The 17027-nt window shown below is 37.1% G+C and overlaps 1 protein-coding gene across 1 annotated transcript in view; it reads left to right on the top strand.

Annotated features, from left to right (window-relative positions):
* Positions 1-17027, top strand: part of rb1cc1 (RB1-inducible coiled-coil 1) — a 167810-nt gene that overhangs the window by 20466 nt on the left and 130317 nt on the right. Inside the window, 1 exon segment of the mRNA XM_028803522.2 lies at positions 4051-4126. The gene's annotated coding sequence lies outside the window, so the exon portion shown is untranslated.

Here is a 17027-nt window from a genome sequence, read left to right as displayed (position 1 = left end):
CTCTGCTACCAAGGTGAGGGTGTGGAAGACAGTTTCATGTCATGGCAAGATTGAGCACAGCAACAAGGCACAAGGTAGTTCTACTGCATCAGCAAGGTCTCTCCCAGACAAAAATTTCACAGCAGACTGGGGTTTCAAGATGTGCTGTTCAAGCTCTTTTGAAGAAGCACAAAGATACGGGGCAACGTTGAGGATCGTAGACGCAGTGGTCGGCCATGGAAACTTAGTGCAGCAGATGAAAGACACATGAAGCTTATTACCCTTCGAAATCGGAAGATGTCCAGCAGTGCCATCAGCTCAGAACTGGCAGAAACCAATGGGACCCAGATACACCCATCTACTGTCAAGAGAAGTCTGACCAGAAGTGATCTTCATGGAAGAGTTGCAGCCAAAAAGCCATACCTCCGACATGGAAACAAGGCCAAGCGACTCAAGTATGCACGAAAATGTAGGAACTGGGGTGCAGAAAAATGGCAGCAGGTGCTCTGGACTGATGAGTCAAAATTTGAAATATTTGGCTGTAGCATAAGGCAGTTTGTTCGTCGAAGGGCTGGAGAGTGGTACAATAATGAGTGTCTACAGGCAACAGTGAAGCATGGTGGAGGTTCCTTGAACGTTTGGGGCTGCATTTCTGCAAATGGAGTTGGAGATTTGGTGGTACAATAATGAGTGTCTACAGGCAACAGTGAAGCATGGTGGAGGTTCCTTGAACGTTTGGGGCTGCATTTCTGCAAATGGAGTTGGAGATTTGGTCAGGATTAATGGTGTTCTCAATGCTGAGTAATACAGGCAGATACTTATCCATCATGCAATACCATCAGGGAGGCATATGATTGGCCCCAAATTTATTCTGCAGCAGGACAACGACCCCAAACATAAATCCGAAAGTCATTAAGAACTATCTTCAGCGTAAAGAAGAACATGAAGTCCTGGAAGTGATGGTATGGCCCCCACAGAGCCCTGATCTCAACTTCATCGAGTGTGTCTGGGATTACATGAAGAGACGGAAGGATGTGAGGAAGCCGACATCCACAGAAGATCTTTGGTTAGTTCTCCAAGATGTTTGGAACAACCTACCAGCCGAGTTCCTTCAAAAACTATGTGCAAGTGTATCTAGAAGAAATGATGCGGTTTTGAAGGCAAAGGGTGGTCACACCAAATATTGATTTGATTTAAATTTCTCTTTTGTTCATTCACTGCATTTTGTTGATTGATGAAAATAAACGATTAACAATTCCATTTTTGAAAGCATTCTTTGTTTACAGCATTTTTTCACACCTGCCTAAAACTTTTGCACAGTATTGTATATCTTCATCTGGACAATCTGTATCCCAGAGAAAATGCCTGAGGAATGGAATGTTGCAGTTTTGTGCCCATTGTATTGGGAAAGGGTAGTGCCTGGAAATTATAAAGGCATACAGTAGCTGTATATAATGTATAAGAGTTATTATTCATTTCCATCAATAGAAGACTTATGACATGTTTTGAAAGGGTGGTTGGTGAGTACCAGGGTGGCTTCTGGCTTCAGGCTGGGAAGTTGTTGTTCTAATCTTTGTCATAATTTTTCTCTGCAGCAGATGTTTGAAAAATCACACATATAATGTGGACCTGTGCCATCTATATATAGATGTTAGATAGGAATATGATATCATCAACAGAACAGATCTACTGGGAACTATGCAGGCCTTAAGCATACCAGACAAACTGGTTAGGATAGCTGAGCTGACCCGTGGGGACGCAGAATGCAGGGTTAAGATCTAAAGTGCCTTGTCAGTAGAACTCAGCGTGAACTGCAGTCTCATACAGGCAAACCCACTTTTCACTTGCTCTCTCCAGTCTTGATCTAGAGCGAACACTGAGGACCATAAGGATGAATTCTGATGGTATGATGGATAATAAAATGACCCAACACATGTTGTATGTGGGCAGTGTTCTGATATCAGCAAAGGATTAAGTCAAACCTGTCTGGGACATGCCAAGAATTTAGAGAAGGAAATTTGGGGCATATGTTGACCTTGGGAGGGTAAGAGACGAAAGCCTCCAGCTGGTTGACTGTAAGTACCTGGGTGTAGTTATGACAAAGAATAATGAAGTGATGACAGAAATAAGGCAAGAGTAAAGGCAAAAGATGGTTGCCTATTTGCCTTGCAAAAGTCATTGTGATTTTGGTATTTGCCACAGAAATCAAAATCATGAATATACTAAAGTAGTAATTTGGCCATTAGTTACATATACTAGTGAAATTTGGACCATGTCACAAAAAACTAAAAGAACTCTAGAGGTTTATACAACACACATTTAAAGAAAGATTTTATTTTTTTATTTTACATGCGTACCTACCTTTTGCCCTGTTTTTTAATTTTCTACTGTTTACAGATATTTTAGCAAAGTAGCAAGTGGAGGAAGCAGTTCTGGGCTTGCACATCTCAAATTAAAGTCTTAAAAAAAGTATTTTATTATATCACACAAAATTGAGATCCATATTTCTTTGTGAAGTTTATGTATCTTTACACCCATAACATGGAGGGAAAAAATCCAGAATGCAATAATTATATACCCCAGCTTTATTGCTCAAAGCTTGTCAAAGAGTAGCATGCTATATGAAAATTAAATGACACAATGACATAAACATGTGCAGTATAAGAAAGCTAATTTGTTTTAAAGCCCCAGTAGTTGGGATGAACTGATACCAGATAGGGTGGTTTCTTTTGATCTCTAGATGAATTAATGGGATGTTTTCCATTGAAGCTATTATTCAGTATTCAAGTAACAAAAGTTGGGCAGACTTACCTTGTGCAAATGATCTGTTTCATTGTTCACTTTGATCTGTATGCCACTCATTTCTTTCACTCCCTTTTAAATCTAAATTTCTTCACATATATTACTTATATCTTTTTGTCAGTCATGTTGATAGTGGCATGCTAAAGTCCCTGTAAAACTTGTTTCAGCTTCTCTACAAGGTACTCTTCTGGTTGGTTCATAGTTCTCATTCTTCATTACAGAAGGGTTTGTTAGTATTATAGTGATTGACCTTCTTTTTTTTAGCAGTCAGTTGATCATTTTAGAATTTACTATTGTTTCATGCAGTTGCAATTTAATAAGTGAATCTTTAAAGTAATGGTTGCTTATCTTTTGCACGTCCTTTTTTGGGGTTCTTGCCCCCTTGCCTTGCCTAGAAGGATAGGTTCCAGTGTAACCGCCTTGGTGCTTGTGTTTGAGTGAATCCCAGTAACTTTCTTGGATAGTTAATGGGGCTAATGAGGCCCCATTGTCTGTCTTTATCTTTAAATGTAGACTGAAGACCTACCATTTCTCACTGCCTTTTCTTTAATTACTGTTCCTTTCAACTGCTCCTGCTGTGCTGGGAGAGTACTATTATTACCAATATATCTGTACTAATTTGGTCTGATACATTTGAAATTTCCACCTATAATTTATCAGTTCAGACTTTAAGGTTGCTATGACTATCACAAAGTATCCTTCTTTGTAGATTTATACCATAGTTGTGTTTGATTTGTCTAGCACATTTTAATACTAGCTACTTTAAAATTTCTTTTTATATTACTAAGCACTTCCTGATATCTGATATTGGTACCATTTTGCATTTGCTATGTTATTTTATTGTATTACTTACTCTAATATAAATTTGTTTTCTGGGTCATTCCATTTTAATTTAACGAATGGCCTTTGCTTCACCGTCTATGCTTTTGATGAAACATGTCTTATGAGTTACACCTACTTTCCACATTTCAAAGGTAATTTTTGTTCATTTTGACATCATTGCTTAAACTGTTGCCCCTGTGATCTGGACCCAGATAAGCAGAAGAAAATAGATGGGCGGATTGATAGGTTAAATTAAAATGGATTGACTGTAGTGTTAAATTCTTTGTGATGGTATGTGCTATTAATTACACTATAAAGAAAAAATACTGTTGGGATTATTTGCAGCAAGCAGTTATTTTTTTAAGAAATATTAATTTGTTTTCATGTAAAGTTAAAAATGCATGCTGAAAGAAGAAACAAAACATAACAATTTTTTTTTTTCCACAGTTCCTTTGTGCATATGCCAAAGTGCAGCCGAACAAATGTGCTCCTCAACTCATGCACTTATCTCTTGTGCCTAAAGGTGAGTGAAATGTTGTCATGTAGACAAATATACAAATAAATAAATCCAGTTTTTTTTTTTTTTTGCAATATATTAATGGCAACTGGCATACTTCAATAAAAAACAATGTTTTGCTCTTTTGTTTTTCTTTTTATTCTTATTTTTTCATCATTTGTTTGTGACATGATTTTGGAATGGGTTGCTATGGTGCCATGCGTTGCTATTTCCATGCAATCTTGTGATTTCACAGACATGGTAATGGTGGTAATCTTTTAAAGAGTGAGTCATGCGCTCAGAAAATGTGTGCACTTCGTTTTCAAGTAAAAAATTCAAGTTAGTTTGTTGGTCTTTTTCTTTTCAAAAATTCTTACCTTTGGTTTTGACATTGAGTATCATCTGACTATCATCTATTCCTTTTTGATTTTAGTAAATTTATGTGGATCTTTTCTGTAAAGATCCCCATCTGACTTTGACAATCTCCTGGTAAAGAATATTCTTATCTCACTTTTAACAACAATGGATTTTTTTAAAGGATAAGATCCAAATGATTATGTCAGTGTCAGATGAGTCTTAAATAACTGACAGTAATCTATATGTAAAAAAAACCCATCTGTCACATGATTACTGGTGAATTAATGGGGTCAGAACTGTGATTTTGGTCTTAAGCAAAAGCTTATGACTGGAAATTCAAAAAATTTTAGATAGCGACAATCTCTGCTTAGTGGCCAGTGGTGTGGTGTTTATTAAAAAAAAGTGATTGCAAAACCAAGGGACGTGGTGGAAAGTAAAAGAATAGCAGCAGCATCTTCTGAGTGTCAAACAAATTAAAGAGGCCGATTACATGGTGAAAAATTAGCATTTTATTTTAGGACTGTGGATCAGTATGTTTCACTTATCAAAATTAATTTTGTTATTTTGTTCAAATACAAGTCTAACATCATTTAATTATTTCATGTTTCCATTTGAAAAATTCTTCATTAAAAATTGGTGTTTTGGTTTCTAACTTAAAAAACCAACATTGGTCAAAAACTAGGCTTATGCAGCAAATAATGTAAAAATTCACCATAGTTCATTTATGTAGGCATAACAATACAAATATATGTGGTGGATGCTCATGAATACCTCTTTTCTCTTTATATCCATCTTGCCCAACATGAGAGTCTGAGGTATGCTACATACAGTCATGTAAACACACCTATTTTTGTAAATCAGTACCATTTGTCTTAAAATAAATAATGATTCAGAAAATGTTTTTTCTAAACCATAGTTAATTTTTATATAAGAAGCCTTTGTCACTTGCTACACTAACAACCAAAGTAAAAACCACAATATGACTGAAACAGAAAATAAAAGTAAATGTTGTTTGCCAAATTGTGACAGCAGATAAGTGGAAGCAAAACAAGAACAAGAAGCAGTTAATTATAACAAGTATTACTGCAAAAAGCCTAAGCCAACTTTTACCAGAACATTCTATAGTAATCGTCTTCTACCTGATAAACAAGTCCTTTCTCTGAATATCAGACCATTTTTGACTGCTCACTGCCTATTTATTTGATATAGAAAGTGGCCCTGTACTGGTTGGTATGGTTCACATAGCTTAATTTTTTGGTGTAAAACCTTTTTCTCAAAAAAAAAAATAGCTTCAGTGATTACCTCTGTTGTTACTCTCTGTTTTGTGTGTTTCTTCTTCCTCTTCGAGATGCCGTTGACATTTAACACAAGTTGGTAATTAAGTGGTGTTCCTCCTTGGAGTTTCATGCACATTTGTTTCAGTGAAACAAGGTTTATTTTGATGGGTAACCTTTTAAAATTGAGACATTTGGATATTCTTCATTTATTTATTGGAACACATAGCCCGAAATCAGTACTGTCCCCGTCACTGGGACGTCTGGTCACCCTAGCCCTTGGCTTAACTGGAAGCCAGTGTAAAGACTTAAGAATGGGTGTTATGTGGACATACTGTACTGTTTAGGTCTAGTGATGATTCTTGCAGCTGTATTTTGAATTAACTGCACTTGCCCTCATATTCTTGATATTTTTTCATGTTTAACCTCTCTGGCTAATCACATTCGTAATACAAGAAGTGATTTAAGCAAGTCTGTTTTTGGAGAAGTAGAATGATTACTGGTTAAAAGATATACTTCTGGCCTAAGACTGGAAGATATACTTTTATCCAATATACTCCTTTCATATCTCTCTAGTCCAACCTTTGGGTCTGAGATGACAACAGTATATCTTCATATTCTTAAAAATTCAATAAAAATTTATAATGTCAAGGCTGATGCCAGATTACATCTATTTTTAACATTAAAAATGGTTAAAGATACGTTTATCAAAAACTAAAAAAAAAAAAAACATAATTTCTGTGAAAGGCTGAAAGATTTTAACACATTGTTTTGCTTTTATTTTATCCTTTACAGTATCAATAATTCATGAAATTGTATTTCTACACCAGTTTCATTTAGGGATTATAACTGAAAAAATATTAATATTCAGTTAGGTTGATTTTTAAAAACATTGTTTTATCATTAGTATTTTTTAAGTCTTTAAGTGGAAAGATGCAATATTATCATGACAAGAGTATGCTAAAAGACATTTTTCTGCTAACATCCATTCTTATTTATTATAGTAACTGTTGACAGCCATTGTAGTATTTACCTTAGTTAAGAGGCTGTTGAGAGAAAACTTCAAAAGTGAAATTATAAAGGTCACACCACAAGAAGCAAATCTCTCTTCAGCAACAAAGGCCATTTTAGAAGCTGCTAAAAGCTGCAGAGATGAGACAACAAAGTCAAGTCAGTTTCACCCCAAACGAAACAATAACCATAGGTAATTCAAGGAAGTGCTTGTCAAAGCATCTCAAAAGAATGAGCCAAATGTTTCTTGACAATAGTGAGCAACAGTCATGTTGTATTTATTGTATACAAAAATTTGAAAACCAATTTTATACTATATATATTTAAATTAATTTTCTGGTTTGCCCATATCTGAAGTATAGGAGGGTGAAACACAAAATCTGGTAATATAATAAATCTTTTTTTTTATTTTGATTTGATACTTATTATTTGTTTGCATATTACCTAGAAGTAGTAGCTAGTATTCTGTAATTTTGTCCCAACTACCCGTTTGTTTAATGTAAAGTTAAAAAAAATAGCAATTTTGTCTCACTTTTCCAATACTGATGGAAGGTATTACATATCTTATATACAAGAGAGAAGATGAAATAGGTTCGATTCTGACCCATTTAGAGAAATACCAGTAAAACCAAACAAATTCTCTTTATTACCATAATCCACACTTACTATAATGTTTACATAATCTTTATCACTTAACTGTATCTCACTTGTGTTCACTTTTTATTAGCAGTTCAGTGTTGCTTCTTAGTTTTCTTCCAATCTGAATTCATTAGCTTAAGACTCCCCTTGGAAAAAGAGAATCAGCGATGATTCATTTCAGTAGTCAACACTCTAATGTTATGTTTCAGCCAATGGTTGCTCCCCTAGCTTGTGCTCAGATTCCTTTTTTATGTGTTGTTTGTTCATGTTTGATTTTTTTCTTTATGCTAATATTGTTGTTTATATTTATTATTTGTATTATTTTGTGTTTTTATTAGTTTTCTGTATTATTTAGTTTCTGTTTGTCCTTGTCGATTTTTGTAAAATGTTTGACTCAGTTAATCAAGCTGCCCTGTGGGACATTCTGAGACTTTGCACAATTCCCTAAAGTTGCTGGATGTCATGGCTGGCCTGTACAAAGGTACTGTTCAGAGTGGAGGCAGAACCTCTACATTTTTCTCAGTTGATTCTGGGGTTCGTCAGGGTTGTGTTCTTGCTTCTACCTTGTTCAGTGCTTGCATGGAATGTGTGTTGGGTAGGATTTTGGAGTCCAGCAGCTGTGGGGAATCTTTTGGTGAAGATAGATTCACTATTTTTAATTTTGCTGATGATGTTGTGATCTTCGCAGAGTCAATGGAGGCTGAGTGAGGAGTCTGAGTATCTGGGCGTGTGGGCGTCCTGAATAAAAAACCAAGATACAGGCCTTTAATGACCTGTTGAGCATAGCCATCAGAAGTATGTATGTTTGTGGAGAGAGTGTTGACCGTGTTAAGAGCTTTACTTACCTCAGCAGCACGTCAGTTGCAGCACTACGGCTATCTGGCGCGGTTCTCTGAGGGTGATGTGGCACACAGGATACTCATTGTTGAGGACCCGAGCGGCTGGACCATGTCACGGGGATGTCCACATAATACCTGGCTGCGACAGATAGATGGTCATTTCCAGGGTCGGACTGGACTGCGTGTCTGCCTGGGAGGGGGTTGCTAACTGGGATCCCAAGCTATTTTGTCTTGTGGTGGGTGCTGTATCACACTGTACCAGTGCATGCTCCCCAACCTGACTTGTGTGTCCATGCTTGTTGTATTTTGTTACTTGTATTTTGTGGGTGGTTCCCCAAACAGTGGGGCTACCAGTCCATCTTCGTCAAGGGACTGGCCTCAAACCTGTAAAGGCTGAGGGAAAGCACGGTTCTTTGCGAAACATTATATGTGCAGAGTGTTGATGAGTTCTCTTTGATTATTGCTTTGTGTTTTTGATTTCCTTTCTTTAGACCTCTTTGCTCTGTTTTGACACCTCTTTGGATTTGTGTTTTTGGGACTTGTTTGTCATTAGAATGCCAATTTTGTCAAACAAACTTCTTCTGGGCCTTTTGTGTTCCTCTGAGCTTCTTGTGCTACAGAGTACTATTTTGTGAAATAAATGTTTCATTTTTTAAAAATTCTTGTTTGCCCTTTATGTTATACAAGTTGAAGACTGATGGACCTTCCTCTTGTGGGTCTTTTTGCAAATCATTTCGAGAACTTGCTCCCCAGCTACTAGAGACATAATTTTGGGATTATATTTAGGGGAAATCCAAAGATCACAACATCTCTGCAACAAACATGCACAAAGCTTGCTCATGTTTAATTTTTCAAGAAGAATAGAATTATAGTGTTAGCTATCTCATACACTTCTTACTCTACTATTCCTTATTGTGATTTGCACAAAAATGGAAAGTACTATTTTCATGTTGAAGATAGCCAGACAATGGGTAGTCTTCAAAAACCATTATGTTAAGAAGGCGTTCTGCAGCCCATCTCCTGAACAGGGCATATGAAGCAGATTGGCACTGTTCTGTGTTTAATTGGCTAGAATAAATCTCCAAAGGTTTATTGTGCCCAGCTGTAGAAATTCATTGTTAGTTTATTTGACCTTGAGGTAATAGGCATCCATGTTGAGTTGGTTTAGAAACAAGAAACATACCTAAGACCACAAATCCTAGCACCTTATAATTCCCAAATTTTAGTACACAAGTTCTAGACTTTGGCTCTTCATGAATCAAGCACAGCAGAAATCAATCAAGTTCAGGCCAATAACATTTCTGTAATGCCTTGTGTATATTGTTTATAGCTTCATTACCATGAACCTAGGCTATTTAAAGAATATTAAGAGCTAATCATTAATTACATTTTGTACTATTCAAGTAGTGAATCAGCCAAGATCTTGCATTTTCCCAAAATGCTTTCTGAGGAGACTGTAACTAAAGTAAAAATTCATGAGACTGTAGCTCAACCAAAAGGTATGATGTCTCAAGTAGTAATTCCAAAAATTGATGTCGTCTGTAAATGCTGATGGCTCAAGGTATTGGATAAGCAGGATAAAGATACCGAATAGAGGAGGTCAGTAACAGTTCTAGCTTTTATTATTACTTACACTGTAAATTGCTAGTAAGTAACACTGTTCAGGGAATGTTGGACTAAATTAAGTTTTCACAGAGATGTATAGGGTGTCCTTTACATAAGTAAAACTATATTACCACAGAAAAGTTTTGCCTGCTGGAGTAGTTTCATTTGGCTTTGAAATTATTGTTTATTAGAAGATTAGCACTTTGAGATTCTTTTGAAGGCTTCTATGTGTGTGCATTGATGAGTTCTGTTTATTAAAGCAAGTCCTACACCATTAGGAACTTACAAAGAGTATGTAAGAAGAAGAATTTTTAAAAAACATAACTAGAAGCTAATATAAAACCTTTCGACAGGACTTACATGGTCATATGAAATTAATGACTCTACAAACCTATATTTCCTAGTTCCAGTGAGGGTGCTTGCAGCAACATTTTCAACTAAGTGAAGTCTACCAAAATAGCCTGACTTAAGGAGGCTGTGAATAACCGTGACCCGTCAAATGCGCGATGGACAAATGCGCGCCGACAAAATCGCTACGTCAAAAACGCGCCAACAAATGCGCGATAATTAGTAATAATAATACATTCTATTTATATAGCGCCTTTCCCATGCTCAAGGCACTTACAGAATATAATAAAGAACGGCAACATATACAGTATATAGCATTGTACAAACCAGATAAATAAATAAAGAAGATTAAGACAGTGAATACTGAAAAAAAAAATTTTCTCGATTTTGTCTGCGCGCATTTTTCGAAAATCAGTTCGCGGTTTTGTCGTCGCGCATTTGTCGGGCGCGCATTTGTCCATCGCACATTTGTCGGTGAACCGTGAATAACACAGTAGTCAACTCTGCTTGAAAGGAATATATGGATTATGTTCTCTTTCTCCTGCATATTAAACTATGTCATAATGTGTGCAAAGCACCAGTACCTGGCTGAAGAGTGCTAATGCAATTTGAAGCAAAACAGGGACACATTCTTGCATTTGTTTGTTATCTTACTTATTTTCTCTATCCATCCATCCATTTTCCAACCTGCTGAATCCGAACACAGGGTCACGGGGGTCTGCTGGAGTCAATCCCAGCCAACACAGGGCACAAGGCAGGAACCAATCCCGGGCAGGGTGCCAACCCACCGCAGGACACACATAAACACACCAAGCATACACTAGGGCCAATTTAGAATCGCCAATCCACCTAACCAGCATGTCTTTGGACTGTGGGAGGAAACCGGAGCGCCCGGAGGAAACCCACGCAGACACGGGGAGAGCATGCAAAGTCCACGCAGGGAGGACCCGGGAAGCGAACCCAGGTCCCCAGGTCTCCCAACTGTGAGGCAGCAGCATTACCCACTGCGCCACCGTGCCACCTACTTATTTTCTTCTTTTAGTAAAATTGAGAAACAGTAAAAGTTTTACTAATATAGATGGAGCTATGTTTTATTTAAGCTGTTATTCATTATTATGTAAAACACTGAAATAAACAAGTAAAAAATGGAAAAATACCATTCTCTTTAACAGATCAGAGCTAAGCTAAAATGAAACAGAGTAAAATAAATCACAAAATACCTATTAAATTGGCTTATGAAACTTTTATCACTAGCTTATCTAATACAAAGTAAAATACAAAAAACTTAACTTTCATTCTTTTATTCTGCAGTTTTGTTGAGTTTTGTTAATTATGTCGAATGTGATCAAAAAGTATTATTTACTTGTTTTTTTATTTTAAAAGAATTTTTTTTTATTTCCTGTATTCCCTTAACAAATAGCAAAATAAGTGCATTGCCCTCTTACCTCATTAAAAAACGTCAATAGTAACTGATATGGAAAACATACATTACTTAAAAGATTGCAGAGACAAATCTTGTTTAATAAGGAACTATTATATTTAATCTTTAGTTATATACTTCAGTACTTTAGCAAAACCAGCTTTATTCAACTTGAAACAGGAACAGCATGGTTATTTATTGTAGCGGGATTTGCCACACTCCTATACACAGACACAGCAATCAGGCAGGGTCATGACCAGGTTAATGGCCAAGTAATACCGTTCCCTGCATTTACAATATTCCTTGCATCACTCATCAATGGCAGGCACTCATAGCGTGACCACGATCTTTTAGGATTTGTTTTTGCGGCAAACTGCTACAGTGCTGGGAGCCGTCTTCAACAGTTGCGCTTTGGGACACTCTTCAGTGTGTCATCCCGTTTGGTGGAGCCCCAAAAGAGTTTAGAAACCTTACTATATGTGTGTGTGTGTGTGTGTGTGTGTGTGTATATATACTATATTAGGGGGCTTTGTGAGACCACAGACTCCTACCCCACCCCGGGGCCAATTCACATTTCTACCGCTTGTGTTGTGAAGGGGTGGGGGTGGGGGTGGGGGCTTGCAAAAGTCACTGTCTCACAGGTCTTGCTTCCTAAGGTTATAATGTCTAGTCTCGCGCGATGTCAAAGTGTCTTTCCGAGATGATGACATCTTGACCCAAGATTTTTTTATATAATAAATATGTGTATATATATATATATATATATATGTGTGTATATATGTATATATATATATATATATATATATATATATATATATATATATATATGTTACGGCCAAAACCCAAAGTTCAGCCAGTTCCCGAATTGACCGGCCATTTCGCATTTTGGCCGCGAGGTGTGGCCAAAGTCCGAAGTACTAGAAATGACCAGCATATATGCTACTTTGGCCAGCCATTTCGCGAAGTGGCGAGAAATCCCTGGTCAAAATCTGATGTGCTGATTGATGTAAGACTGTCCGCTCAAGGTGTGAAGATGCTTAAAAATTTTCAGATGCAGATTCAGAAGTGAGTTTTCCATTCTGCACGAGAAACTGCTCAAGGCGGGTCTTGTTCAGCAAAGCGGACGCCAATTGAGACGGCCTTCCCCTCGCTCAAACACTAACCTTAAGGTCAATAAAATAGGTCCCTGATGTTAAGTCACTATTTTATTGCTAAAATGATAACAGAAATGTGAAATCTACTTATATACCTGATCTTAATTATTGTGAAACAACCAAGTGGCGTCCGCTTTCTGAACATGAGCCGCCAAGGCTACACTCAACGCAATTGCACTACTAAGTGCGCAACAAATCGCTGCTCATGCCTTTTTCCTTCCGACTTTGGCCGATCGCCCCACGCCATTTCGCAAACTGGCTGGCCAAATCCTGAAATCGAGGAAAAGATCGGACATTGGCCGGTCAATTTACAGTGACACTGGCCATTTCCCGATTTGGCCGGACATTTCCCGCTTTGGCCAATTTCGGTTTTTGGCTGTAACATATATATGTATGTGTATATATATATATTTATAACTGAGTAAGTATAAATACTTTGATTAACTGCCACTTTAAATGGTGAAATTAATGCTATCCTGTCTTTTTTGACAGGATACCAATTTGGGGAAACCACTTACTTTGGGTATATTAGGCAAATAGGGTAAAAATGCTTAAAGTAAACTCAGTTTTTAATAAAAATAACCCGAATAATGTACTAAACACATGCAAAGTGTGCATAAAACATGTTTATTTAATGGAAAGTCAGTCCCTTTGAAAGGAAATAAAATTTAATTTGAAGTGTTTACTTTGTTATGGCTCAAAATATTAATTTTAGAATCATTTATCAGTACAATATTCAAAAAGTCTACATACTCATCCAGATAGTTGTTTGCTTCTATATTCGACAGCAATATTCCTTTCAATGGATCTGTTTCCATGAATACAATTGCAATTTAGCTTGTTTTGAGAGTATAGGCATACTGTATATTTTAGCTGCAGTAATAAAAAAAGGTCAGATTTAGCTTTGGCATTTTTTAAACATTAATTGTGAGTTTTATATTGCTTGGTTTTGTAATTCTGAGGGATGTATACACAAAGATAGACACATTGTGATCTTATGTTTCTGTTTGTCTTACAGTACAGGTGCATCTCAGTAAATTAGAATATCATCAAAAAGTTAATTTATTTCAGTAATTCAATTTAAAAAATGCAACTCATTTATTATATAGATTCATTACACACAGAGTTATATTATTTTCCAGTGATTTTTTCTTTTTCTTTTGCTGATTATGCACCTGTAAATAGGTGAATTCAAAAATGTCTTTCTGTAACACTGTCCAGACAAGCATTCATTATGTCTGAAGTGTCTGTAGTTGGTGGCATGGTACATTGCACTACACTGTATGAAAAACATCAGATTGAGTAAATCTCCTGGTCCTTACCAGTTTTGTAAATCTTGCTCAGATGATTGGCTTTTTAAATGAAAAAAATGTTTCAGATTATTTACTAATAAGACTTCTATTTTACTTAACACATAAGATAATTTTTCTTTACCAGTTTCTTTGTATATAATATGCCTCAATTCCTATAAAAATTGAGTAGAATTTCTGAATTTAAAATAATTTTCTTAGAGGCAAAACAATTTAAATTTGTTTTTTTTTAACACTAGAATTACCAGAGCCTACGAAAAAACTCGTAGATCCGGCCCACCTTAAATCCTTTCTCACCTCTCCGCCAGCGTCTTTTGTCATCTAAATGTACTGATAAAGACAAGCTGCCAGCAGCCGGCTATTCCATCCCCCCAACGACTTAGAACGTAAACAGGCTTTTCCCAGCTAATGCCTTGATTGATTATCTGGGAGTGAAGTGGAGTTTTAGAGTAGAAATAATAAGATTGTTATTTGGAACACACGCATTTCATATGTGTTGCATTTCTATAGTAATCTGTGTAAACACATTGTTAAAACAGAAACGGTTTACAATATTCTAGTAGCAAATGACAAAATGTAGGCATAAACTATATAATGTATGAAGCCTGAAGTCCAAATATCAAAGAAACACTTTCACAAAAGGTACAAAAAAAAGCCACCGCCAAAAAAACCCGCCTTAGTGTGAGACATTGACATGTCTTAACTATCACTGCTTCTGTGGCGTAACAGTATCAGTCGCTGACTGGGAATCAGAAGGTCACGAGTTCGATCCTGCACAACTCCCATTTGAGAAGTGTTCTTATTTTCACTATTTTAGAATAAAATGATACATTTGATTTCAGTCTGTAACATCCATCCATCCATTTTCCAACCCGCTGAATCCGAACACAGGGTCACGGGGGTCTGCTGGAGCCAATCCCAGCCAACACAGGGCACAAGGCAGGAACCAATCCCGGGCAGGGTGCCAACCCACCGCAGCAGTCTGTAACAGCCGGTGTAATTTATGATATTTGTAAAGGTTAGCTTTATTTTTTTAAAATTCACTTTTCATTGTCTCAGTCGCGTTCAGGATCCATCCCTACCGCCCCCCACTTGACACTGCTGTTTTTACATAAAGACGCGCTATAGTTCTGCAGTGTATCACGATACATACGACGCGTGTTTTTTTCCCCCAGTATTGCCAGTCCCCACGTGTTGCTGTATGCTGTTTCTTTTGTACTCCAGGACATGCAGAGGAAAGCATAGTAAAGAGCAGTAACTTCAGCGCTATATGCAATCATCAGACACTCCCCATCTGATGCTGTTTTCACATAAAGACGCGCTAAAGCTCTGCAGTGTACTTGTGACTGCATTGTCGTACCAATGCTTGCGAACTGAAGTGTCTGCATGCACTTTTCGTGGCATTATAAGTGTATTTTTTGAGCATGCCCATGTAGCTCAAACACAGGAACATATGTTGATGTAAAAGTATAACAAAACAAGTGCACTTTTATTCAAGACTATAACCGAAGAAAAAAGAAAGCAAGTTACTGTAGGTGGAATGCTAAGAACTGCTGATTTCCATTCTGTGCTATATAACTGTTAACATTTGAATCTGATGATTGCATATAGCGCTGTCTGATTTAGTGTGCGCAAGAACATGCAGGTGGCCAGTTGCTGAGTGCTACAACGCACATTTTAAAAAAAGAAAGAGACAAATATATGTGACGTTTTGAAGAAATCATTTTATGACGCGAATAGTACCAATCAGAAAACATCGTCGAAGTAATGCAATATTATTTGAAAACGAACAGCGTCAGGTTGGGTGTGAAGTTATACTGGCGCTGTTTGAGTCAGATCAGAAGCTGAATAAGCTGAAAAAGCTCCTGTTCTGACTCTAAGTAAAAAAGCATGAAATAATCAACAGAAATAACCGCGATTGACATTTTAAAGTTAACGATTTACAGTGCATACCAATTTATAAATTTAATGTCCGTTTGAGGAAAAAAAAAACACTTTCTTCAAAGCTGGGAATCGAACTCACGTCTCTGTGGCACAGTAAGGCAGTGGTGCTCCAAGTCAGCAAACCGTCCTTATAACTTATTTTTTCAAGATCCATAACACACAGACAGACAGAGCACTGCGTAATACAGAGAGCAGACAGGCAGAGATATACAAATAAACAGGGAAGGCACATGTACTGAAAGAAAAAAAAAATCAACATGTGCGTTGTTTCCGCAGCACTGAATGAGCTCACGCGCTCGAACATCACCCCTCTCCCGATCTGACTCTCTAAGTAACAGCACAAGTACAGACACAAATCAAGTGCATGTGTGTACTGTATAATATTAACAAAAAGAGCAGCTTACTACTGAAAACGGCAAATATAGGAGTGAGTGGGGATCGAACCAGAACTCTTGATTACACTTGGTTTGCGTCTGTACTTGCGCTGTTACTTAGAGAGCCAGATCGGGGGAGGGGTGATGTTAGAGCGGGTGAGCTTATTCAGTGCTGCAGAAACAACGCGCATGTTGATTTTTTTTCTTTCAGTACATGTGCCTTCCCTGTTTGTTTGTATATCTCTGCCTGTCTGTCTCTGTATTACGCAGTGCTCTGTCTGTCTGTGTGTTATGGATCTTGAAAAAAATAAGTTATAAGGACAGTTGTTCATGTTAATTGCAGTCTCAATTGTTAAAAAAATATTTTAAAAGGAGCATCCCACATGAAAATATAACGATCTCATTAACTGACAGTGCATACCAATTTACAAATTTTATGTCCGTTTGAGGTTAAAAAGAAAAAAAAGAAGTAACACTTTATCCCCAGCGGGGAATTGAACTCATGTTTGTGAGGCAGAGAAAAGCTACTCGGTCTGAGAGGCAAATCTTAGCGCGCTAAGCCACGGAAGCTGTTATATGGTGTGTGAAGCTTTTGTGGAAGTGTTTATTTGATCTTAGGAACTCGGGCTTTACACATTCTATAGTTTATGCCT

This window comes from Erpetoichthys calabaricus, chromosome 6 (assembly GCF_900747795.2).
Source record: "Erpetoichthys calabaricus chromosome 6, fErpCal1.3, whole genome shotgun sequence".
Taxonomy (NCBI): Eukaryota; Metazoa; Chordata; class Cladistia; order Polypteriformes; family Polypteridae; genus Erpetoichthys; species Erpetoichthys calabaricus.
Note: the sequence above shows the minus strand (reverse complement) of the source record. Positions and strands in the feature narration are given on the sequence as shown.